Raw genomic sequence first — 25,913 nt, 5'->3', positions numbered from 1 at the left:
TACAGCGGTCCCCGTTTCAGCGGTACCCCGATTCAGCGGTGCCCAATTCAGCGGTCCCCATAAACGCGGTCCCCAATAGAGCGGTCTCAATAAGAAAATAATAATATGACAATGATAAGTAATTAGTTTTATTGTAGGATATTATTTTAACTAATTCTTGTTTGAAAATATACAGGTAATATCTAAGTATCTGGTATATACCCCAGTTAATAGGGAAAAAATCATCTATTTCACGTAAAGATGTTCTACAGGGTTTTTAAAGTTTTAAACGGTAGATGAGGGATAACTGATGATAATTCCGTGAAGACGTACAGCTGATTTTGCTTTTTTTAACAATTGTAAAGAATGAAAAAAGCAGTTTTTTGACTATAAAACGTTTCTTGTACATTTTAGAGAAAAATTTTTCAAATAAATGTAGATCTTAAAAAGTTCTTTAATTTGGTGGTAAGCATATTGTAATATATAAACAATTGACCGAGATAATTGCAAAAAACCCTCATTTTTGCAGTAAATTATAAATATTAATAACTTTATTTTTTGCACAATGACGTAAAATTTAATTACTTTAAATTATGTCAATTAATGAGTTATTTAAGTGTACTAAATTTCAACCAGATCGACCACATAGTTTATAAGTTATTCAATTTGTTTATCCCAGAGAGCAATTGTTTATACAACTGTTCTTGCCCTAGAGTGACTCTGTGAGATATTTAGCAGATCGCAGTCGATTATTTGAGACTTTAATTTTAAGACGTATTAAAAAATTTTAACATTTTATTGAAATTGTTATTAAAAAAACTGTTTGAAAAAGACCTGACTTTTTAGCTTATAAACAATTAGAATAACTTAGATATTTTTTATGTTCCGTGCTTGCATGTAGGCTCAATGAAAAGCTGATGAAAATATTAATATAAAAAAAGAAAAATAATTTTATATGACAAACAGAAATCAAAATAGCATTTATTTTTTAATAAATCATATTTCCATTGTTCATAAAAACTAAGAGCTGAAAATTTAACAGATTGTATATGAGAATCTACATTTTATGATCCAGTTTATGAACTGCCTATGCAGTGAAATAATAAAAAGTTGTGACCCTTTAAAATGATGGAAAATCATGGAAAAATCAATTGATTACATTTTTTTTAATTATTGAATTTTACAATTATTTCGTAAGAATTCTGTAAATTTTATTAAATAAAGTATATTATTAAGATAAATATATAATAAAAAATATACATTAAAAAAGAAAAAAATAGTTTTATATGACCAGTAGAAATCAAGTTAACATTTGTTTTTTAATAAATCATATTTCAATTGTTTACAAATATTAATAGGTGAAAATTGAACAGATTTTATATAAGAATCTACATTTTATAATCCAATTTATGGATTGTATATGCAGTGAAATAATAAAAAGTAAGGACCCTTTAAAATAATGGAAAATCCCTGAAAAGTAAATTGATTACATTTATTATAAAAGTTGTTGAATTTTACAATTATTATTATTTTGTAAGGATTCTGTGAATTTTATTAAATAAAGTATATTAGTTAGATAAATTCTATAATAATTATAAATTAATGCAATACATAATTTTTTTTTAATTTGGTACTGCCTTAATAAAGTAATTTTTGTTTTATTATAATTTTATTCGATGAATCTATTAATATTTGTCTAGGTAAGCATCTAATAAGTATAAATTATATTTTTGCATTATTTAATGATGTATGTGTAAGTTCAATAATTAGAATTAAATTTCTGTATTCGTTTTAATAGTAATTTATTTGAATAAATTTATATAATTAAGTACAAAAATTAAAAATAAAAGAATGTTCATGAATTTTAATTTGATTATTCTAGTCAACGTCTACAACACAAATTGTTTCTTTGCAAGTTATAGTTCATCTTCTACAAAGTGTATTTATTTCTTTAAATAAATCATCTAACTCAACTTCGTCAAGAATGACGCAGCGCGATTGAAACATTTTTTTCTCTTCTTCTTCCAGGCTTGTCGGATTTGTCGTACTGGCATCATAAATGACCATCATTAAAAATGCTCGTTGCATAATGTAGTATTATTTTGAAAATACGTAAATAAAACATCAAATTTTTTGCAAATTATTTACCATATTACCGTTGATTGAAATATTGATACCTCAATCAACGATATTACCCTACTTTTTATGCAATTGCAAAGCTATATATAGGGTGATTTTGGGACAATCTATTGTTTATTTTATAAAATTCATTTTTTATTGTTAAAACTACTGTCCCCAAGAGGGTCCTGTTTTTACTCATTTTCCTGAACGATGCCTCTCAAACGGCATGCTGCAGAACCAAACGCCGCTGAAACGGGTCGGTGGAATCGAGAACCGCCGAAACGGGGACTGCTGAAATGGGTCGGTGGAATCGAGAACCGCTGAAACGGGGACTGTTAAAATGGGGTCTTACCATTTACATACCGCATTTGGAGACCAAGTAAGATTTGAAGCTATAATCCAGGGGTGGCCAAACTGCGGCTCGCGAGCCACATGCGGCTCTTTGAAGGATTACTTGTGGGTCTCGATAAATGTACCCGAGTTCCTTTTCAATTTTGTGTTATTATATTTAAAAAAATTATTATCGTGCCATATGTTTCAAAATGTCTTTTAAAATGATATGACACATCAAAAACTGTACGAATGAACATTAGTCCAGGGCGCATCTGTTTTGAGATGGACGTTGAGAGGTGACTCAAATTTTTTTGCATAAATTGCTTGAACATAAATCAAATAATAATATTTGAGTTATCCTCCCTCTCAAAAAGGTCCGGAACATTGTTTAAATAATCAAAATGTCAAAAAATGAAGGAAAAATTCGATTTTTTTATTCGTTTCTTGATTATAACTTTAAAAGTATTCATTTCTGAGAAAAGTTGTACTGACATAAAAGTTGCGTAATTAAATTTCCTACAATATAGAGTTGGTTAAAAATTTAAAAAATAGTCACCCTTGTTGCAAAATAGCAATAATTGCGAAAAAACCATACAAAAACAAGTATTCGCATTTTACGTTTTTCAACAATTTATGCTGCACTTACGACCTTCATATTTTACCCAGAAAAACTTTATGATATGTTCAAATAACACTGTATATTTCATTAAGATCGGTTCAATAGATTTTGCAAAATAAATTTTGCAATCCAGCTTTCGCAAAAAAAATTCATTTTTTCAAAATGTTACAGAACTGAAAATAAAGCAGATAGCAAGTTGAAAATTTTTTTGCTTATAGAAGTGTACCGTACCTTTCATTTGCAATTTTCAAAATTAAAATCGATTAATTACGACGACGTCAGGAAATTTTTTAAATAAAGATTAATTTTTGGAGCTACGCGCAGGACAGCGGTGTTCGATTCACACAAGTTTATTTCCACCAAAATTTCTTCCAATCTTTATCTAATATATTATTTTCTTACTCTATATTTTGTTTTATTTTAATATTTTAATTCCACAAAAATCAAACTAATTTTATTATTGTTTGTGAAATATTGTTTAAACAAATGCATATGTTTAAAAATAATAAACTTTTATTCTCTTAGTCAAAATATATGAACAAAGAAAGTTTTTGCTAATAAAAGTGTTATTTCAAAGGATAAAGTATGTGTTTTTATTTTGCAATAAACAAATTTATTTATTTATATCGAAATGTAATAAAAATTAAAATGTATCGATCATTATCAAAGGTCATTGGAATGCCCAATCAGAGCAAACTATCCGCTGTCCTGCGCGTAGCACCAATAATTAATGTTTATTTAAAAAAATTCCTGACGCTGTGGTGTTAATCAATTTTAATTTTGCAAAATTGAAAATAAAAGGTACAGTACACTTCTATAAGCAAAACAAATTTCAACTTGCTATCTGCTTTACTTTCAGTTCTGTAACATTCTGAAAAAATGAATTTTTTTTGTGAAAGCTGGATTTCAAAATTTATTTTGCAAAATCTGTTGAACCTATCTTAATGAAATTTACAGTATTGTTTTACTGTATCATGGAGTTTTTCTGGTTGAAATATGAAGGTCCCTAAATGTAGCATAAATGGTTGAAAAACTTAAAATGCTAATACTTGTTTTTGTATGGTTGTTTCGTAATTATTGCTATTTTACAACAAAGGTGACTAATTTTTGAATTTTTAACCAATTCTATATTGTGGGAAATTTAATTACGCAACTTTTTTGTCAGTACAAGTTTTCTCGGAAATGAATACTTTTAAAGTTATAACCAAAAAACCAAGAAATAAATCGAATTTTTCCTTAATTTTTTGACATTTTGATTATTTAAACAATGTTCCGGACCTTTTTGAGAGGGAGGATAACTCAAATATTATTATTTGATTTATTTTCAAGCAATTTCTGCAAAAAAATTTGAGTCACCTCTTAACGTCCAAATGTACTAATATTTTTACAGATCCGCCCTGGTCTAATTAAGAGTGGCGCAAAATAAAAGTCAGTAAATCAACCGACTCCAGACAGATTTGTATAACTCTTGCTAACTTGCTACGGATATAATTTGTAATTTGGATTACACATCTTAGTCATTAACGAGTATATAGATTTCAAGACTTAAGATATTTTGAATCGTCTCTTCATTTTTTTCTGAATTCGTTTGAAATGAACATATGTAATTCATAAGGTGAATTTCTTATTACCAATATATATGACCCAAATATCCCAAAGATCAAGTTCGAAAATAAAACTATACATATGTAATTAAGTTTTAATATTTCGTAAATTTATTTCTGTTTTCAATAAATAAAATTTCTGTTAAAAATTTGTAAATATGTACCTTCTTTACATATGTACTTTTTGAATACGTATTTAATTGCGGCTCGGGAAAAATTTCAACTTATGAAAAGTGGCTCGGACTATCAAGGAGCTTGGCCACCCCTGATAATCAGTACCGGCGCTATGATATAAGACGCTTGTCTGCAACACTAGCATAGACGTCCTTCAGTTTTTTTTAATTAGTATTTTGTATAGCCCCAGCAGAAGAAAAAGCTCAGTTTGCTGAGTCCCCAAATAGGGGGAGATACGTTACGTTAGGCATAGAGAATTAACATATCGGAAAAAAAACGGGAAAAATTGGGAAAAAAAATAGGTTTTTTTCCGTTTTTTTCCGATTTTTTCCAGACAATTGGGAAAATTGGAAAAAATGGGTAAATTTGAAAATATTTTTGAAGTTATACTTCTTTACGGGCGTAATGACGGTGAAATTTTATATGGTAAAACCTAGCAGCCGGGCGCATGCGCATTTTGTTCTGATTGGATGTTCAAATGACATGACAAAAATTATCCAATATGGCAGCTGTGGCACAGCTGTGGGACTGTGGTTTGGTTATAATGTATGCTTGTTGCGTTTTAAAATTTGTAGGAAGAGAAACAACAAACAAAAAGTTAGTTAATGGTTATACTGCCCTTTTAAATAGTTTTCATATTATATTTTTGGACTTATTTACATAGAAGAGATGATTGTTGCATGCCAATGTGAAAGCTCATCAAACTGCGACTAGTATGAGTGCCGCAGATCTCGCTTATTCAAAGCTAAAGAATCTTTCACTGGTAAGTGTTTTATAAATAGTTGATCAAATTTTGTTATGATATTTGAACATAGCCACTTTGCACGACGCAAGTGATTGCGAAATTTATTAGTCGTTATACGGGCTCCGATGCCTACCTTGAACCTACCAAAATACATAAGTAGTATGTAATACTTTTATTTACATAATTTGATTACCATCAAAATTTCTATCAATATTCACCTAATATATTGTTTTCTTACTCTATGTCTTGTTGTATTTGTTCAATTCTAAATCATTTCAATTCAAAATCAAAATAATTTGATTTACATAAGTTAAAAATGTCAAAAGGTTAATCTGTTTAGTTAGACGATCTTCGCACAGAATGACAAGCTGTCTCTGTGGCGAAGTTTTAATGCGAGTGAATACCAATACAACGCAAATACCAGCCGCGTGGTAAGTTGGTTCGAATCCCAATAGAAACTTTTATTTTTTTATTTTTTTTATACATTTTATGATTGTAAGTATATTTATTATATAATTTTATTTTCAGAAAATACGTATTTAGTTAAAAAATTTTCCGACAATTAATGTTCAGAAATCATTTGTGGCATTTTTAATGTGTTTGTGTGTGTTTAATTTTTTTATTATTTTAATTTTTGGCACTGTTTTAATAAAAATGTTTGAGAAGTAGTAAGTATAAATTAATTTAATATTTAAATAAAATATAAATAAAAAGTATATTAATTTCGTTTATAATCATATAATCATATAATAGAAGTATAACTTCTTACGTGCGTACAAAGTACACACACATTGTTTTTTTAATTGAGACTTAAGTGTACTTAAGCTAAGAGACTTTAATTGTAAGTGTCAAAACCGAAACTTCAAAGGTAGAAAGCACATTATTTAACCAAATTGCTCAGAGGTATATTTTTATCTGAGTCTATATCTGAATCTTCAGACCAAGCATCTGATAGTCCTGTCGCCAGGGGGGGTACAACGGCCTCCTTAATTCAGATGGACTTACCCAAGTTTTTTTTATATATTTTGACCCGTAGAATACGAATTTTTTGGGTAACAGTTGATCCGGATGTCGATAAGATTGTTATAGACAAAGAACTTGAGGAATTACATAACAGCGATTTCTCGCAAAACAAAACGTCTTTTTGTATTTTTTGAGTCATTTTAAGCAAACATTGGCATGCAACAATCATCTCTTCTATGTAAATAAGTCCAAAAATATAATATGAAAACTATTTAAAAAGGCAGTATAACCATTAACTAACTTTTTGTTTGTTGTTTCTCTTCCTACAAATTTTAAAACGCAACAAGCATACATTATAACCAAACCATGCACAGTACCACAGCTGTGCCACAGCTGCCATATTGGATAATTTTTGTCATGTCATTTGAACATCCAATCAGAACAAAGTTATAATGCGCATGCGCCCGGTCGCTAGATTTTCCCATATAAAATTTCACCGTCATTACGCCCGTAAAGAAGTATAACTTCAAAAACGGATAAATTAGATTATGGAAATAAAAAACAATGTCGGTCACGACGGCTCAGTTGGCAGAGGCGCAGTCGATCGACAAGTTTAGTGGATTTGCGATCAACGGTTCGAGCCTCAGCCAGGTCATTAAATTAATAAAAGGCCAACGTCGGTAGTATAAAACTCAATAGAGTCTACGACTTGGTCTGGAATAAACTGGTGTCTGATCGGCCTATGGAGGAGCGGTATCAACGCCCCTCCAAGGGCGTTGACGCCTAATAACGCTGAATATACAGTGCGGTGGAATAAGTGTTGCCCCCCCTGTTAACTTGTTTATTTTAAGAATATAAGCAAAACGCCCGGACAGGTCGATTTTTAAACTAACCATAGTATATTATAGCATCAACGTTTCGAACTTTACGCGATCCCTCTTCAGGTGACAGCCATAAGTTTGATTTTTTTAAATGGGAAAGTACATCATGTGACACCTCATTTAAAAGCTCTTAAAATACTGAGTTCAAAAATGTATAATACTTTAATCCTGTTTGAGAGCGTAGGCGAAAAATTTCGGTCGAATTCTTTCTAAATGCAATAATTTTTTTCGAATCCTGAAAAAACCGATAAATATTTTTGAAAAATTTAAACGCAGAATGAAATATTACAGTATTCTCGATGGTCCAAAGTCCCTGAGAACTCCTATAATGTTTATTTTAATAAGTCACAGTGGTGGAAAAAAGAGAAAATTTAGTGTGATTTTTAATTTCAAATATATCATTCAAAAGAAACTTTGTGTTTATTCTAAGGGACTGTCAGCCCTCGGTAATAATCTAATCTTTCATTCTGAGTTTAAATTTTTCAAAAATACTTATTAGTTTTCTCAGAATTCGAAAAAAATAAATGCGTTTAAAAAGAGTTCGACCGAAATTTTGGGCCTGCGATCTCAAAAAGGATTAAAGTATTATACATTTTTAAAATCAGTATTTTAAAAGCTGTTAAATGAGGTGTCACATGATGTACTTTACCATTTAAAAAAATCAAAGTTATGCCTGTCACCTGAAGAGTGATCGCGTAAAGTTCGAAACGTTGATGCTATAATATACTATGGTTAGTTTAAAAATCGACCTGTCCGAGCGTTTTGCTTATATTCCTAAAATAAACAAGTTAACAGGGGGGGCAACACTTATTCCACCGCACTGTATATAAATAGAAAACAAAAATATGTGTGCTTCGCATATCCCGTAAGGGGTTAAGCAATTTATGAAAAGAAGAAGAACACAATTATAATAATTAATGATCCAAAAAAAAATAATATTTTACTTACTATAAACTGCAACAGCTGTGATATCTGAAAATGAAAAAAAAATACATTAATATAATGTAAAGCTGCCAAAAAAACATCGTAATTTAAGGAGGCCGTGAAATCGTTTATTTCTATGGGTCAGTAGTAGTATAGTCAACCATTTATGGTTTAATATCGTTAATGTACCGTATGGTTAGGCCAACAATTTGAAAAAATTAAGTAAAAGTGAAAAAAAATCAGTGAGAAATGCAAAATGAAAATAAATTCATTCAATGACAACTATCTGCGTTAACCCGTGAGCAGTCGCGCCGTTAGAAAAAATCTAACATTTTATCCTTTTCCGTGATAACTTGATAAAAAATTTTGCAACATAACTTTCCACTCGTAAGTGCCTCGAAGGAGATCGTAGTAATGCGTGGGATTTTTTTTTGTGGAATTTATGGCTTTGATGAGTACCAATTAGCTTTAAAATTGTTAGAAATATATATTTTTAACATAACAAGTAAATAAAAATATTAGAAAAGAGACATTTGTTTTAAATTCGTATTGTGAGATTTTTTCTCTACGCACGACTGCTTACGTGACAGAAGTGAGCGCGACTGCTCCCGGGTTTTCAGTATACATTAAGACCACAATTACTAATAAATAATATACTATTAGAGATATACTGCTGTATAAATTTTTAGAGCACTGCGATTTTACGACATTAAAGTAAGTTTTGTACACTATTACTATCTCACCCTAATTTCAATTTTACAATAAAATTACATCGTTACACCTTGTATCAAAATCCAATTTCAAAAAGTAGAAATATATGTAGAAACATTTGCTGTTTTTAATATGTGAACTTTCTTCAACTTGAAGTTGATTTTAGAAACTTTAATCGGTTTGTATATAACCTCTCTGAGAACCTCGTTATCAGTCCTCTCCAGGCCAGCAACCCCCTAGTTGGGAGTTTTACGTTGCCATGAAGTAAATCGCCCTTAAATTTAAACATCCTATAAAATTATATACAATATTAGCAATTTTATAGCACTTAAAGGGTTTTCACCCACGTATTTAGTGGCGTTAAACATGTTTAAGGGAAAATAGACAGCAGAAGGGTCCAGGGAGGAGATTCTCATGGCTCCAAAAATGGCGACAATGGTTCGGATTGTGATCTGCCGAACTATTCAGATCTGCCGTAAACAAAGTCAGAATAGCCATCTTAGTTGCCAACGTTGGGAACGGACAAGGCACATGAAGAAGAAACATATTTACCACATATCAGCACTGAATGAAGATGGAATTTTCACTCCGAAAAACAGAGCTTTTTTTAAATAAATATATCTTTTATAAATGATATTTTTATAAGAATTTTTGTGATCTATGGTATACCTACAGCCGTCTGCAGGAAATTCAGTTCCTTGTGAATTTTTTCTGAAAAGCTTAAGGTTCTGCGAAATTAAAATAAAAATGATTTAATATTTACATTTATAAATTTAAAGTTAAGATTCAACCTGTATTCATATTATAAAAAAGCATGACCAAAAGTAGTTTTATAGAAAAAAAAGTAATGATAACAACAATAATGGTAGGGGAGCAAAGTATGCTAAATGTGCAGTCACTCGAGCGTTATGGGGACCTATTGGGTTGTGAAGAGTAGGTCCTAAAACCAAAAAAAGTTAAGTAAAGTTTTCCATTTTAGTGGGCGCTTGCCATTTTTTAATTTAATTTTCCATTTCCAACAATGGTTTTTTGCGATTATAACGTATCTACCCATAATTCGAAAAAATGTTTCGAATAAAAGTTACTTATTTTTACGTAAGAAATGCAAATATTCAATAAAAAATGGGGGCTCCTATTTAAGAGTTTAAAGTAACCCCCCACCCTACCTCCGTGGGAGGTCATGTTTGGTGCCATTCGATAGATTTTTCAAAAATATTGAATACGTATATTTTACAGTTTTTCGATCTGATGTTCATTTCGCGAAATATCGCGGGATTCGTATTTAAAATATTAAATTTACCCCCACCGCTCTCCGTGGGAAGTCGTGTTTGGTATCATTCGACAGATTTGTAAAAGATATTGAGCACATACTTGTCAGTGTTTCGATCTGTCATTCATTTCGCGAAATATTCGCTTTTTTCTTGTGAAATTTTGGGACTCACCCATTTATTTAAGCCCTGCTCAAATCGTCAGATTTTTGAAATAAACACTCTTTTGCATGTACTTAACTTACCTTATCTTAATCTGACAATTTCGAGTTTTTTTAAGGATAGAATTTTTTTTCGGCCCCCCCTTAAGGAACGCCCCTGTGTTTAGAGCCAATATATGGTAGAGGGACATCTGCAGGGTACCAGGTTTCTCCCCATATGATAATCTGACGCGCTCGAGTAACTGCAAAAATCCCCGCTTGTTCTCTCCTACCATAATAAATGTCAAAATAAACGAAACGGACTAGACAGGCAGAAATAAAGAGAACCACAAAATGGGAAGAAGACGGTAACAAAAGTGAAGAATAAGATCATAATCGAAATTTTTTTTAAGAAGTATAACGGCAAACAAAAACATGAAAATTAGTTTTTAAATCTATCCAATCCCATCTCATTTTAAAATCTGGTACCATTTACTGCCAGTCAACTATTCAAATATTTTGTATGACCAATTTACACTTGCCCACAGGTTACCCTTGAAAAGTTGTTCCAACTCGGAGAGCGAGAGTGAAACTTTGGTCCAAATTTTTGTGTAACTAATTAATAATTAATACTGTTGGTCAAAAAAATTGAGACTACTATTAAATCTATGCAATAAAATACTAGCAAGTGTATATTGTAAAAATGTTTGTACAATTGTATAAAAATGTGAGATTATGATCCCTGTTTCTCAAAATTTATTTTATTTTTTAAATGCACATGAACATATTTATAGACATCAAAAAAGAAAAACATTCTAAAAATAGATGAAGTTCTGGTAAATAAAAACACATTCCTTGTAAACTCAAAAACAAAATCAGATTATCTCGGTCAGAAAAATAATAATTTCTCAATATTCCGTTTATATTTAAATTGTCGCCTTATGCTAGCCACACACCCACCGACAAATCGCAACACTTACTACGATAGTCAACTAATTGCAATCACCTAGCTAGATTGCGACATTCTTTATCCTGTCTTCTTCTTTTGGTGGTGGTGTCTCCTTTAGTACACTTTAGCGACTACACTGGCAAATATGTCTCAGTCCAATGTGACTCTACAAAGATATTAAATCAAGGCCGGTCTAGCCGGTCCAATCATGCCATTGCATGGTATATTTTTAAGCCATGAGATCTGGCGCCTACCGAGATAGTTTTCCTTCAATCTTCCCCTGGATGATGGGTTGAGCCAGGCGGTACTTTTTGTTTCTCATTATGTGTCCTAGGTCGCTCACTTTTCTAACTTAAATGATATTTAGCAGATCCCTATGTGTACCTATTCTTCTCAGAATATTTTCGTTGGTGGTGCGGGTTGTCCAAGGTATTTTCAAGATTCTTCTATAAAGCCAGAGTCCAAAAGCTTCTGACTTGTTCTTCAGCGTTTTGTTCAACATCCAGGCCTCCGTTCCATACAATAGTATTGACCATACATAGCAATGCAGTAAACAACATCTAAGACTGATATTACCCAATGCTACTGTTACAAAATATGCTTTTTATTTATCCTTTAGTGTGTCTATTATTTACCTTAAAAAATAGTATTAGTTTATAAACTGTTGTAGTATATTGATAAATAAATACGTTGTGCTTTTTTCGCTAACCTTATACAGCGTGTCTACTTAAGTTGGAAACATATGGGAAACTTTTTTGTTATTCATTTTACGAAAAAAAGTTGTTCTTTATAAAAAGTTTTGCATGCTCTAAAACCTAAGATTCAATCATCAGATATCAAATTTTCTCAATATTATACGAGGTATGTCAAAAAATATGAACTTCGTTCAAGAGTAAAGTACCTTTATTTCTCTCAATATCGAAAATTCTTATTATAAAAAGTTGTTTGGAAATGAAAATTAAGATCAAATATGCAATTACATGCTTCTAATTGGAAAAACATATTTTCCAAATTTTTCTCAAATTTATTGATACTAACTTCGTTTTTATTTATTACACATATGATAACTCTTTTATTATTACTTTTACGAAAAAAAGGTATTCTTTATAAAAAGCTCTGTATGTCCTAAGACCGAAGATGCAACCATCAGATATCACATTTTATTAATTTTATACGAGGTATGTCAAAAATATGAATTTCACTCAAGAATAAAGTACCTTTATTTTTCACAATATTGAAAACGGTTATTAAAAAAGTTGTTTAAAATTAAAAACTATGTTTCAATATGCAATTACATCCTTCTAATTGAAATATTGTGAAATATAAAGGTACTATAATCTTGAGCGAATTTCATATTTTTTGACACACCTCGTATAAAATTAATAAAAGTTGATATATCATGGTTGTGTCTTAGATTTTAGACCATGCAAAGCATTTTATGAAGAATAACTTTTTTTCGTAAAATGAATAATAATAAACGAGTTATCATATTTGTAATAATTAAAAACGATGTTGGGTATCCATAAATTTGAGAATTTTTTTTTTCAATTAGAAGCATGTAATTGCATATTTGATCTTAGTTTTTAATTCCAAACAACTTTTTATCATAAGAATTTTCGATATTGAGAGAAATAAAGGTACTTTACCCTTGACCGAAATTCATATTTTTTGACATACCTCGTATAATATTGAGAAAATTTGATATCTGATGATTGAATCTTAGGTTTTGGGGCATGCAGAACTTTTTATAAAGAATAACTTTTTTTCGTAAAATTAATAATAAAAAAGTTTCCCATATGTTTCCAACTTAAGTAGACACGCTGTATAATTGCATCACAGTCTGGTATACCGCGTATCAATTTTGTAGACATTGTATACACAGAAAAGATTAAGAAAGGGATATTGTGATGAAGGAACAGTACAAAAGATGGCAAATTTTGTGGAATTAAAACTTAATAAAGGGTATGATGAAAATATGGATGAGAAAGATAGCAAATTTAAGTATTGTCATAAAGTTTCCGGGGAAGAAAAAAAAAACAAATATTCATATTATAAACAAAATAACACGAATAACCGTCGACAAATCACAACGTCCAGATCAGCAAGAGTAAAACAAAAATATCGAAGAACACAGATATTACAAGAAACACAAAATGAATGAATGAATAGAATGTTGACTAAAAAACTAGACTCACCACAACTATCAACCAAAATATACTAAGATATTTCGTGCATATAACTAGAAGAAGAAAATGCATGGACCAAATGAGAGTTAAAGGCAACGTAGCAGGCAAAAAATCCAGAGGAATATTTTCAGCACGATGGTCGAACCAAATAAAGTATATGACTGGGTTATTCAGTTTCCGAAGCACAGGAGAGCGATCATTGGACAGAAATAGTCAAACAAATTGTATGACACCATTACATCCTTAAGAAGGAGAAAATATAGAGGAGGAAAAAGAATAAATGAGGCTAAATGCCATTATTTGTTTTTTTGTGTATATATGTATATTGTCCATAAAAAGTAAATTCAATTATTGGTTTCAATATTTGGACCATATTCTATCGTGATAAGTTTATCTGTAGCATTATTATAATAACAAGAAAACTTTGATAAAAAATATTGACGTTAGGATTCACTTAAGATATTGTTTAAAATTATAAAATATATTGACAATATTAGTGACCACGTATTAGACTAGTTTAGACAAATTTTGTATCTTTTTGTACTGCTGCATTGTTTCAATTTTACTCCTGGTCTGAAACTATGTGGGAAGATTTTTTACTGCGTAGACTTCACACAGGACAGACTGAGTGAAATTTGTAAGATGGCAAGTACTAATGGCTAATAGGGAATATCCTATGGCTGTATCGGACAATAGGGCAGATCTTATCAATTGAGAACATGACATGGTGGCAGCAACATTTCATCAACTGTGGATTTATTTACTAAACCTGATACTGTATTCACAACAGCTCACAATAAAACTGAACTGACTGAATTCACAAAAACATAAACACAAAATACCTATGACACAGTGTGAGCATCGACACTAGCTACTTCAAACAGGGGTAAAGATGCAAGTAGCGCCGAAACCTGTCCGAAAGGAAAACCAGGGCAAAATTGCCATACGAGATTATTAGGTATTATCACCAAACAGGCGTACCATAATTTATTTAATAAAGTTCCTACTTCTGATATTATGTGAAGGTTTGAGTTAGTCTTGATACAAGAACCTTGTGTATACTAGGATAAAATGTAGCAGCAGTTATACCGAACTATAAAACGATTCAAAATATAGAAATATTGAAAGATAAAAATGAAAGAGAAAATAATCGACCAATTTGGCTTTAACTGCAACTGTACCTAATCCTATGGATATAATGGACAGAATCAAAGAGTACAGTCAACAGTACGGACTAAACATTAATGCCCAAACCAGATGCCCAGATAGAGCGCTTAAAACAGTATTGCTACCTTGGAACTATTATCAATGAGCAGTGGAGCAACGTACAGGAAATAAAGTGACGCATAGGAAAGGCAAGAACGGTTTTTAATAAAATGAGCGCCATCTTCAAAAGCCACAACATATCCCTAGATACAAAAATGAGACATTTGAGATGTTATGTTTTCTCTATATTATTGGAGCGGAGGCATGGACGCTTACAGAGGCCACTATTAAAAAACTTAAAACATTTGAGATGTGGCTCTATAGAAGAATGCTGAGAATATCCTAGACAGCAAGGATCACGAACAAAGAAGTTCTAGAAAGAATGAAGAAGGAATCGGAGATTGTGTTTACCATCAAACGCATAAAACTGCAGTATCTGGGACACGTTATGAGAAATCAGCACCGTTACTCCCTGCTGCAGTCCATATTGCAAGGTAAAGTCTAAGGTAAGCGTGGACCAATTAGAAGGAGAATATCATGGCTGCGGAATTTGAGAACATGGTTTAAGAAAACTTCAACGGAACTGTTTCAAGCCGCAGCGATCAAGATTATGATTGCCAATATGATTTCCAACATCCGAAACGGATAGGAACCAGAAGAAGAAGAAGAAGTACCTAATCCGAACAATAGCAACTGAGAGGTGATTAAAATAACATTACAAAAATAATGTTTATAATAAACTTCTGAATAGGGTAAAAATTATTTTAAAAATACCTAAAATACTTTCAATTTTATCGTACAATTCGCATGTTCAATTTGTTAAAAAATTACCGTCCGGTGTGTGACAGGCATTAACTACGCCCCGGTTTAAAATTATCAAATATTGAGAAATTCAGATGCTGCGCGCTCATTAGGTTTTTATTGGTTAAGTCACTCCCACCGTTCGGCGCATACGCGGTTGCTGATCGCTGTAGGGGTAATCGCTAACTGGTCTTATTTTGGTCAAGAAAAAAGTATTTTTGATTAATTTGTAATAAATAATACATTATAATTTTTTAATTTAATTTCAATTAAATTAGATTGCAGATAGTACTGCGAAAGAAGGAAGTTAATACTCATTTTATAGAGCGCTGTTATTAAGTAAAAACACATGTTATTTTTATGAATGATCTAGACCAGGGGTGGGCAAATACTTTTAAGCGCGGGCCAAAATGAAATTTTTCAAAATGTCTCCCGGGCCGGAGGACGGGAGGACTATACCCAGTATGTACGGCTAATGTTTTTGGTGGAGGTTTTTCTCTGCCTAAGAAATTTTTTTGACAAAAATACTATAAGTATCATTTTAAAGCATTTGGAGAAAGACATTTGACCGTTAATAATAATAAATTGTCTTTCTGGTGTGTACATGCGAACAATTTGTTCCCAGTAAAATTACGAAATTTTTAATATGGTTCATTATATTAAGCCATAACAAGGATACAGATAAAAATGAACTTCAGAAATTCGATCAAGAATAGAGTAATCAAGAGCAGCCTTTTTGAAGATGAGGAAATTTCTGAGTAACCAAAGATTCAATCTGCAAATCTAATATCGGATGGTAAAATGTTATGTCAAGTCAACCATCATAGACGAAATTCAAAGGAGACAACTGATCTGGTATGGTCATGTACGGTACGACGTCAATGGATGACGACAGGCTGCCAAAACAAATTTTAAAATGGACGCCAAGGGAAAGAAGGGAGAGAGGAGCGCCGAAACAATCCTGGCTAGGCGGCATTCAGAAGGCAAAGTCGGAAAGGAACCTTCACCCTTACGAATGCAACGACGGACGAAGCTGAAAACTGGCAACCGGAAGACGGAGAACGCTATAAAAAACCGGGATAATAATAAAAATGTTATGTCCACTCTCTTCTTCTTTATTGGATTGTTAATGCTGACTTAATGAAAAAGCTGCAAGCTTTTGAGATGTGGCTTTTTAGGGGAATTATGAAAATACCATGGACCGATCATATTACGAACGAAATGGTGTTGCACAGAATAGAAAAGGAACAGAGAACTTTTGACCATCATTAAAAGAAGAAAGACATAATTTGAAATTAAAAATCACACTAAATTTTCTCTTTTTTTTTCACCTATGTGATTATACATTATAGAAGTTTTCAGGGACTTTCGGCCCTCGGTAATAATGTAATATTTAATTCTGCGTTTAAATTTTTCAAAAATACTTATTAGTTTTCTCAGGATTCGAAAAAAATGAATGCATTACGCTCTTAAAAAAATTGCTTGCGGGGTTTCTCAATGGATAGCCCGCGGGCCGGCTTTTGCCCACCCCTGATCTAGACTCAGTACATTGAAAAGAGATAGGTACAAAAAAAATGATTGGGGATGTTTTCACATATTTTAAGTACAATTTCTGACGTTTTGGTTTGTTTACTTCGTTTTGTTTGTTTACTTACGAACCACATAAAGTATATGTCTCCAAAGTATGCTAGTCAAATATCTCAGTCAAAAATTTCTTCTTAAGATCCGATGTTACAACACTTGTTTATATAAAGAAATTAGTACTTTAAATTATTTTGATTTAACAAATAAATATTGGGCTCACAAAAACTCGCCACCGTTATGTGACGCATTTCGAAACACTGCGAATAATAATACTGAACTTGCAGTTGCAAATAAAGTGATAGATTTCGAAGATTTCTTTGAGTTACTAAACCAAGTAGATATAATACAACCCAGTTATCATGAGCACTCTTTATTAAACAGTATTGTTTTAAACAACTACCTTACAAATTGGTCAAAATCTGTTTGTATTTATACAGATGCATCCAAAAGTTCAAATGGTACTGGTTGTGCCTTTTATATTCCAGATAAATTTATAGAAAAAATGTTTAAAATGCCCTCAAATTTCTCCATTTTAACTGCCGAGGCTGCGGCGGTATATGAGGCTTTAATTTATTTCAAGTTGGCATCCTATAATTCCGCAGTAATTTTATCTGATTCATTATCTGTGCTTACTGCTATTCAAACCCTCAACTACCTTGCAGTACTTCTAATCCATACATTTTTTTAATAAAAAAAATCTTATTTGAAATTAATAAACACAACCCAAAAATAAAACTTATGTGGATCAAAGCACATTCAGGACTTACACATAATGAGCATGTAGACCAATTAGCCAAAAATTCCCTCATCCATGGAACAGTAACCAAATATCAGCCCTGCATTCTAGATGCTTTTGCTTGTTTAAGAACTGAACAGATGAAGAGCTGGAAAACACACTGGGAAAGGTACTGTAACATATCAACAACACAATACAGTTTGATACAACCGATTATTCCGGAAAAACCTTGGTATACGAATTTCACCCTCCCTCGCAAATACATATCCACCATCAGTAGAATTAGATTTGGACATGCATGTTATCCTCCACATTTATTTAAAATAAACATATTAGATTCGAATATTTGTCAAGAATGTGAGGTTTAAAGTGACTTGAACCACATATTTTTTGAATGCAAAAAGCATGAACACCTAACCAATCACCTAATTAAAAGTATTATACACCAGAACATCCCACTCCCTGTAAATATTCTCTTTATTCTGTCACTGAATAAAAAGAAAATTTTTGACTGGTATCTTTCTTGTCGGACAGTAAAATATTATTGTAATTAGTTACAGGTATTTGTAAAATATGTTTAAAAAAAAATTTAAAAATAAAAAAATATTAAAAAAATAAAAAAAAAAATAATAAAAAACATGAGACAAAAAAAAATAAAAAAATAAATAAAAAAAAATTAATAAAAAAAATAAATAAAAAAAAATTAAAGAAAGATTCACAAGAGGATTTAAACCTCCGCGGGGTTGATCCGGGTTGACATCCTATCGTAGTGACAAAAAAAACATAACAAAAACCAAACAAAAAAAAAAACTAAAATATAATACAAAAAAGAATGAATTTATTTTAATAATAATATTAATATTTTTATTTGTAGAATGTATACACTATGTGTTCTTGATAAAAATTAAGTAGTATAATATATTTATATTTTTTAACATAGTATGTACATTAGCTGTAATTAGTAGGTAAATAAGAAGTGAAAATTGTAATAATATTATAATAACCAAGTTTCACTAATTGGCAATATCTTTAATACATTTACTTTTGATTGAGACTGGCTGAATGACCATAGTCCAAGCCAAAAAAGAAAAAGAAAAAAAAAGTATGCTAGTAGTACGGTCTCATTACGCGCATTCAGTATTATTTTCTGCCATTCATTGTTGAAATTTGATCTCTATACACTTAACACCATAGCCCTCAGAGACCTTCCAGTAGTTGAAACACCCCCCTTTCAGGTAGTTGTAACCCCCCCTTAGGATCATCCTGGTTACGCCTATGGTCGCCTTTTTGGCTTTTTTTAACTATTTCTTGAGAAATATCGAATTTCTCTTGTATTCTGACTTTTTTTGACGATGTCAAATACAAAAACTTTGTTTACGTTAAATAACAAATTGCTAACCAACATCACTTTCCTAGCAACTGTACTAAGTACCTGCTGCGATATAATATTACTTCTAAATAATATAAAATAAAATTTAAACTTAAACTGATGCAATGAACCGGTATGACATAAAGTTTTGTATGCACCAAGTGCATTATTAGATATTTATACCCTCGGGCGACATATAAACTCTCGGGCCAGAGGCCCTCGAGTTTATTAGCTTACCGCCCCTAGGGTATAAACATGTATTTAATGCCCTTGATACATAAACGACTATTATCCTTTAATTTGATTTTACTATGTGTTATAAAATGAGTTAGGTGAGCTAACTAAATGACCATCAACGATTAAAAAATTTATTCTTAATTACAGGACAATAGGAAAACATTTTACTTGAACATAACTTGTATTACTGACATTATATTTTCTTGACATTACATTACTTCAATTATCGATACTGTCAAATACATAAAGTGGCAACCATAGAGCAATAGCTACTTTTTATATTGTATATTCTAACACTCTCCCTCAATATGAAAAGTAGATAAGCTAAACATTAGACCCTAAAACAAAATCATTATACAATTTTGGTTTATTTCTAAAACGCGTAGGGTAACGCCTAAATTCTTCAACACTATCACTATTTCTTTCTTCTCTATTCACTTCTCGATTTTCACTCGCACTTTCTACACTTTCAGTATTCTCAGATTGCACAATTTCATTCATACCAGTTTTCACTTCTTCGGAGTTTTCATGTACACCAAAACATTCCGACTGATTCTGGTTCACTGATTCGGCTTTAACCTCAAAAATTCGCAAATTACATGTAACCTCAGGTTTAAATCGTACGTCGTGGCTCGATACGATTCTTCTTTCAGATGGAATCCATATTCTAAAACCATCCCTGTCATTCACGTAACCAACTAAATAACCATGTATCGCCTTGTCATCAAATTTACTGCGAACATTTTTGTTTACGTGAACATAACATTCAGTGCCAAATATTCTTAAATGTTTCAAACTCCCAACTGGCTTTCCATACCACAATTCATAGGGACTTTTATTCTCAATTGATGACTTTCCTGTGCGATTCAGAAGATACACTGCAGTATTACATGCTTCTGCCCACAATTCTTTGGACAACTTGCATGGGTTTAACATGGAACGAGCACACTCTACAATGGTACGGTTTTCCCTTTCAGCAACACCATTCTGCTGAGGTGTATAGGGTGGAGTGATACAATGCTCTATACCTCTACTCGCAAGAAGTTCAGATACCTTTCTATTGTCAAACTCTCTCCCTCCATCACATCTCAGTTGCTTTACTACATGGCCATTTGTGTTTGCTTCATTTAAAAATTTTTCTAAGAAGGTACATACCTCACTTTTGTGTTTCATAAAGAAAACTTTCCGATACTTACTAAAGTCATCTTTAAAACATACGTAATAACGTGCTTTTCCCAGTGATTCTATAGACATGGGTCCATTCACATCTGCATGGATCTGCTCACCAGTGACTTGTGGCCGATTGATCCTAGTTTTAAATGGCAATCTATGCATTTTTCCAATTGCACATCCATCGCAAAAGCTTTCTTTGCACCCATCAATGTCTATATTCATTTTCTTCAAGACCTTCTTTACGTGTTGCTTATGCTGATGACCAAATCTTTCATGATACACTTGTAACATATCTGTTGACTCTACTAAGTGCGCTTGAATGGGATTGGTCGGTTTCATAACACGTATATCAAGTGCATACAGGCCATTACTGAAGTACCCAGTCATTACAGATTCAAGAGTATTTTTATCATGTATATTTACACCTTTATCGTCGAGTACTGTAACGAACCCTCTTTGTGCAGCAGCTTTCACAGAAAACAAATGAGCGCTTGCTTCAGGAACATAAAAAACATTCTTCAGTTCAGCATCTTTCCATTTATTATTCAGACGCGTTTGAATTTTCACCGTTCCTTGTCCACAGGCTAGCATACATACATCCTTCTTACCAAGTGATATCTTTTCGGGTTCAGCAAACTCTGTATAAGATGAGAAATATTGCTTATCTGTAGTGATATGATTTGTGGCTCCACTGTCACAATACCATTTCCCAGCTTCAACACAATAATTGTTAGATGAGGCACTTAAAACAACAGACAAAAAAACAGCATCATTACTTTTATTCTCGCCTAAATTCTCAGCAGATTTTTTCAATGGACACTCTCTCGCCCAATGGCCTAATTTCTTGCATCTGTGACAAGAAAATTTTTCTTTTGCACGATGTACATTTTTCTTTGACTTTGTAGTAGCTGTACTTTGGCTCTGTTTGTATTTTTCTGTCGGGCTATTGCGTGCAACAAACGCAAAAGATTCTGTGGTACTTTGGTCACGTAATTCAATGGCACACAATTTCTCAATCAATAAATTCAAAGTTTGATTCTTCGATGGTATCGTGTCCCACAAATCTTTGAAATTGTCAAAGTCCTTACCCAAAGTTGATAAGATCCGACCATTTAACATTCTTTCGGATAAAACATTTTCATCATGCTTCAGCAATTCACCATTCAAATCTACAAACAGTTTCTGCAACTTCGCAACATGTGTGCTAATATCTTCTTTTTCATCACGCTGGACTCTAAAAAAGGCTTCAATTAACATGTTTAACCGTTGCGTACTGCTACGTTCAAATCGCGCACGTAATTTGTCCCATATTTCACTAGCATGAGTACATGTCAACACCAGCTCGGCGACAGTTTTTCCTAGCGTACCTGCTAACAAACTTGCCGCTTTTGCATCGTCTTTTAACCATTGTTGATGCTTCTCTACTTCCAATGAAGTTGAATTTCCAGCAACCTCGGGACACTTACACGTACCGTTCACAATGTCTTCAAGTGCATACGCTCGTAATAACATCGAAACGTGCCATTTCCATTTTGCCCAGTCTTCAGGACCCTCAAGTTTATCGACTTGAATTTTATAATCGTTATTGCTGGTCGCCATATTTTTTCACCTGTTCACAGTTCACGTGAACTGGGCCCATAACCTGTTATAAAATGAGTTAGGTGAGCTAACTAAATGACCATCAACGATTAAAAAATTTATTCTTAATTACAGGACAATAGGAAAACATTTTACTTGAACATAACTTGTATTACTGACATTATATTTTCTTGACATTACATTACTTCAATTATCGATACTGTCAAATACATAAAGTGGCAACCATAGAGCAATAGCTACTTTTTATATTGTATATTCTAACACTGTGAAATCCAACTGTTTCTTTTTTTGTCAAATGGTGAACATCAAACTGTCAAATAGAGAAAAATATTGTTGGATTTATTTCTTGTTACATCCTAAGCAATGTATAATGTAAAAACTCAACTATAAATATTGAATGGTACATTTAACATTGTAATGTAAACGACAGATACTGAACGAGTAACGTAATAATTATACTTAGTAACAGGAAACTACTGGGCGGATTTCTGGAGAACAATTGCGTAGACACGTTAACCAATTTCATAGAGATATTAATGTTTTACACTGGTAATTTGCCACACGAACCATATGTTATTCGTAGTTTACTAGCTTTTTTCTTAATAACATCTGGTAATATTTTTATTTTTAATACTTTTTAATGCAAGAAGCTAAACCACCTCAGATTCGCTGACGACATTGTGATTATAGCGAGCTCATTCGAGGAACTGCAAATTATGATGGCGGAACTTGCAGGCAGCTCCCAATACGTCGGTCTGAAAATGAACATGAGAAAAACAAAAATAATGGGAAACACAGATGACCTCAGACGTAGGTATAACTATACATGGCAGTGAGATAGAAAAAGTCCAGGAATATATCTACCTAGGCCAAATCATGAAACTTGGCAAAGAGAACCAAAGTGCGGAAATTACTAGGAGAGCAAGACTGGTATGGGCAGGATTTGGAAAACTTCATTGGATACTTAAGAACCGCAAAATACCCCAATACTTGAGGAGCAAAGTGTTCAACCAGTGCATCCTTCCTATCATGACATATAGATGTCAAACCTGGACCCTAACCTGCTAGGCCACACTGCTAGACAAAAAGACCAACGTTGGAATGCACCAATACAACATTGGAGACCTTACGAAAGTAAACGACCGAGAGGAAGACCACAGATGAGGTGGATTGATGATATTAAAAGAGTAGCCGGAACAAATTAGAAATATGTTGCTCAGGATAGAGACCGATGGAAGGAGTTGGGAAAGGCCTATGTCCAAACGTGTACGATAGAAGGCTAAGAAGAAGAAGGAGAATACCCACCGGTTCTTTAATAACTTAAAAAGTATTGACTTATTTTAATAACTTTATATAATAAATTTTGCTTTTAATTTGGTCTTTTATTGATTTGTGCAGTTATTTTTTATAAAATAATTTTCACCCCCGAGAAGGGGCGGTATCCACCCTTAGGGTAAAGGCGCAAGGTGGTACTATGTCACCTTTGTTTCTTGACGTATCCTCTAACCACTGAATAATTTTCGTGAAAATCGATGAAGGTTCACCGAAATTGAAGGTAATCGTTGATTTTTACCTTCAGTGACTGCACTATACAAAATAAATTGCAATTTACTGATCTAAGTGCGCGTAATTTGGAAACTTATAAATTATTAAATGATATGTAGTCGCCAAATAATTAATTTAATGCATTTTAAGTACAACTTTCTCTTAAGCCGGGAAGATAGGGTGGTTTTCTTGCGAAGGGGTTGTAGCTCAATAATCGAAATGCACGTGATTTAATAGTTTATTCTTAGAGTATATAAGCTATAGGAATTTTATCCGCAATACGATATATTTTAAGTTTTCTCAGCATTTTTCTCTTAAGTTAAATCAATTAAAGGGTTGTTTGGGGGTGAAGGGGATGAGCTCAAAAATCGAAACTATATAATTTGAAGAGCTCATAAATAGCTCGTAATTCTGCCGCAAAAACCGATTCAATATTCCTATTTTTAAGTAGTGGGGTGGGGGGGGCTGACTCAGCCCCCCCGCACTAAAGTATTAAATTCCTGCTCAGTGGAACGAGCTCAAAATTTTTAGTTTGCGGAATATGAAAGCTCATAAATAGCTCATAAATCAGGGCTATTTGTTTTTTGATTTTTGCAAGGGGGGGGGGGCAGCTCAACACGGGTGTTTATAAAGGAATTTGTAAGAACCTCCACCATTTTTTTAATATGCATGTGTTCATAATAATTTTCTTGAGAGAATAAAGTTTATTTTATTTGGAGCAATAGGTATTTTATTATACAGCAGTGTGAAGAATCTTTCCGTAGTTGATGTAAAAAACAAATATAGTGATATAATAAAAATTCATATTGAAAACTGTTGTGTTAGGTATTCCTACATTAGGCAACACCCCGCACGTTAGTTCCTGGCTGGCTTGGTTGGTAGAGGCCATGAGGTTAGGAGGATGACAGAGGGGTTTTTAGAGGTTAGGAAGCCCTAGATCACAGCGTGCTCATGCTAGGTTGTATCTACAAGAATTGTATAATAAATGCATCTATAAATCTCCAATATGCTTTTAAGTTTCATTAATACAACATGGTGGCAGCGGTAAATAAAGATTAAAACAAATTTCTGCAGGAAATAAGGTGAGCTACGTAAAATACTATAAATACCAAATAATAAAACGATGCCTAATCCTGGGGAATTGTCGGGAGCGTCGAGTGGAAGCTCATCAGGGTTCCATGTCTCAACTCCTGAAGCATTCAATTTTTCAAATCCAGCTTCTTGGTCTCAGTGGAGAAAGAGGTTTGAAAGGTATGCAAAAGTAAGTGGTTTGTCAACAAAGCCTGATTCAGAGAAGATAGATGCTCTCCTGTACATAATGGGCGAGAAGAGTGAAGAAATCCTCTTACAAATGCAGAAGGTCCCTACAGTATATGATGACATGATACAAGCGCTGGAAAGCCATTTCATACCACGAAGAAACATCATATTCGAAAGATTTCAATTTAACTCTAGGGTCCAATTACCAGGGGAAAACATTGATAGTTTTATAGCAGCAGTGCATGCTCTGGCAGCTAATTGTAACTTGGGTGCACTTAAAGAAGAGTTTATAAGAGATAGGATTGTCGTTGGTATGCTTGACAAGAAGACTAGTGAAAAAATGCAATTAGAGGCCAAACTTACATTATCAGATGCAATATTATATGCACGCCAAGCTGAATTGCAGTCCCAGCAAAACAGTGTACTACAACAACAACAGTCATCACTTAATGTTATAGCTAAACAAGAAAACACTCCAAAAAGCTTGAATACGAGTAAACGTCCCCAACATCCTGAGGTAAAGTGTAAATATTGTGGTTTGGCACAACATAAACGAGAAATCTGTCCTGCTCGAAGATCTACATGCAGAGGGTGTGGAAGATTTGGTCACTGGGATAGAGTATGTCTGTCCAAGGAGAAGGACTCAAGATCTCTCCACCATATTACCACCTCTTCAGAAGGTGGTGTTCAAATTCAGGATCCTCCTCTTTTCTTAGGTAATGTTACTTTGACTAAACATATGTTAGGAAATGTTTTTACAAATAACCATAATCAATGGCTAGTTAACTTACAAATAAGTCATAATA

The 25,913-nt window shown here is 32.6% G+C and overlaps 1 protein-coding gene across 1 annotated transcript in view; it reads right to left on the bottom strand.

Annotated features, from left to right (window-relative positions):
• The window catches only part of LOC126887199 (uncharacterized), a 505,416-nt gene that overhangs the window by 323,293 nt on the left and 156,210 nt on the right, over positions 1 to 25,913 (bottom strand). Inside the window, exon 2 of the mRNA XM_050654594.1 lies at positions 8,368 to 8,391. The gene's annotated coding sequence lies outside the window, so the exon portion shown is untranslated. The remainder of the gene's footprint in view (positions 1 to 8,367; positions 8,392 to 25,913) is intronic.

Source organism: Diabrotica virgifera, chromosome 6, assembly GCF_917563875.1.
Source record: "Diabrotica virgifera virgifera chromosome 6, PGI_DIABVI_V3a".
NCBI lineage: Eukaryota > Metazoa > Arthropoda > Insecta > Coleoptera > Chrysomelidae > Diabrotica > Diabrotica virgifera.
This window is presented reverse-complemented; position numbering and strand designations above follow the sequence as displayed.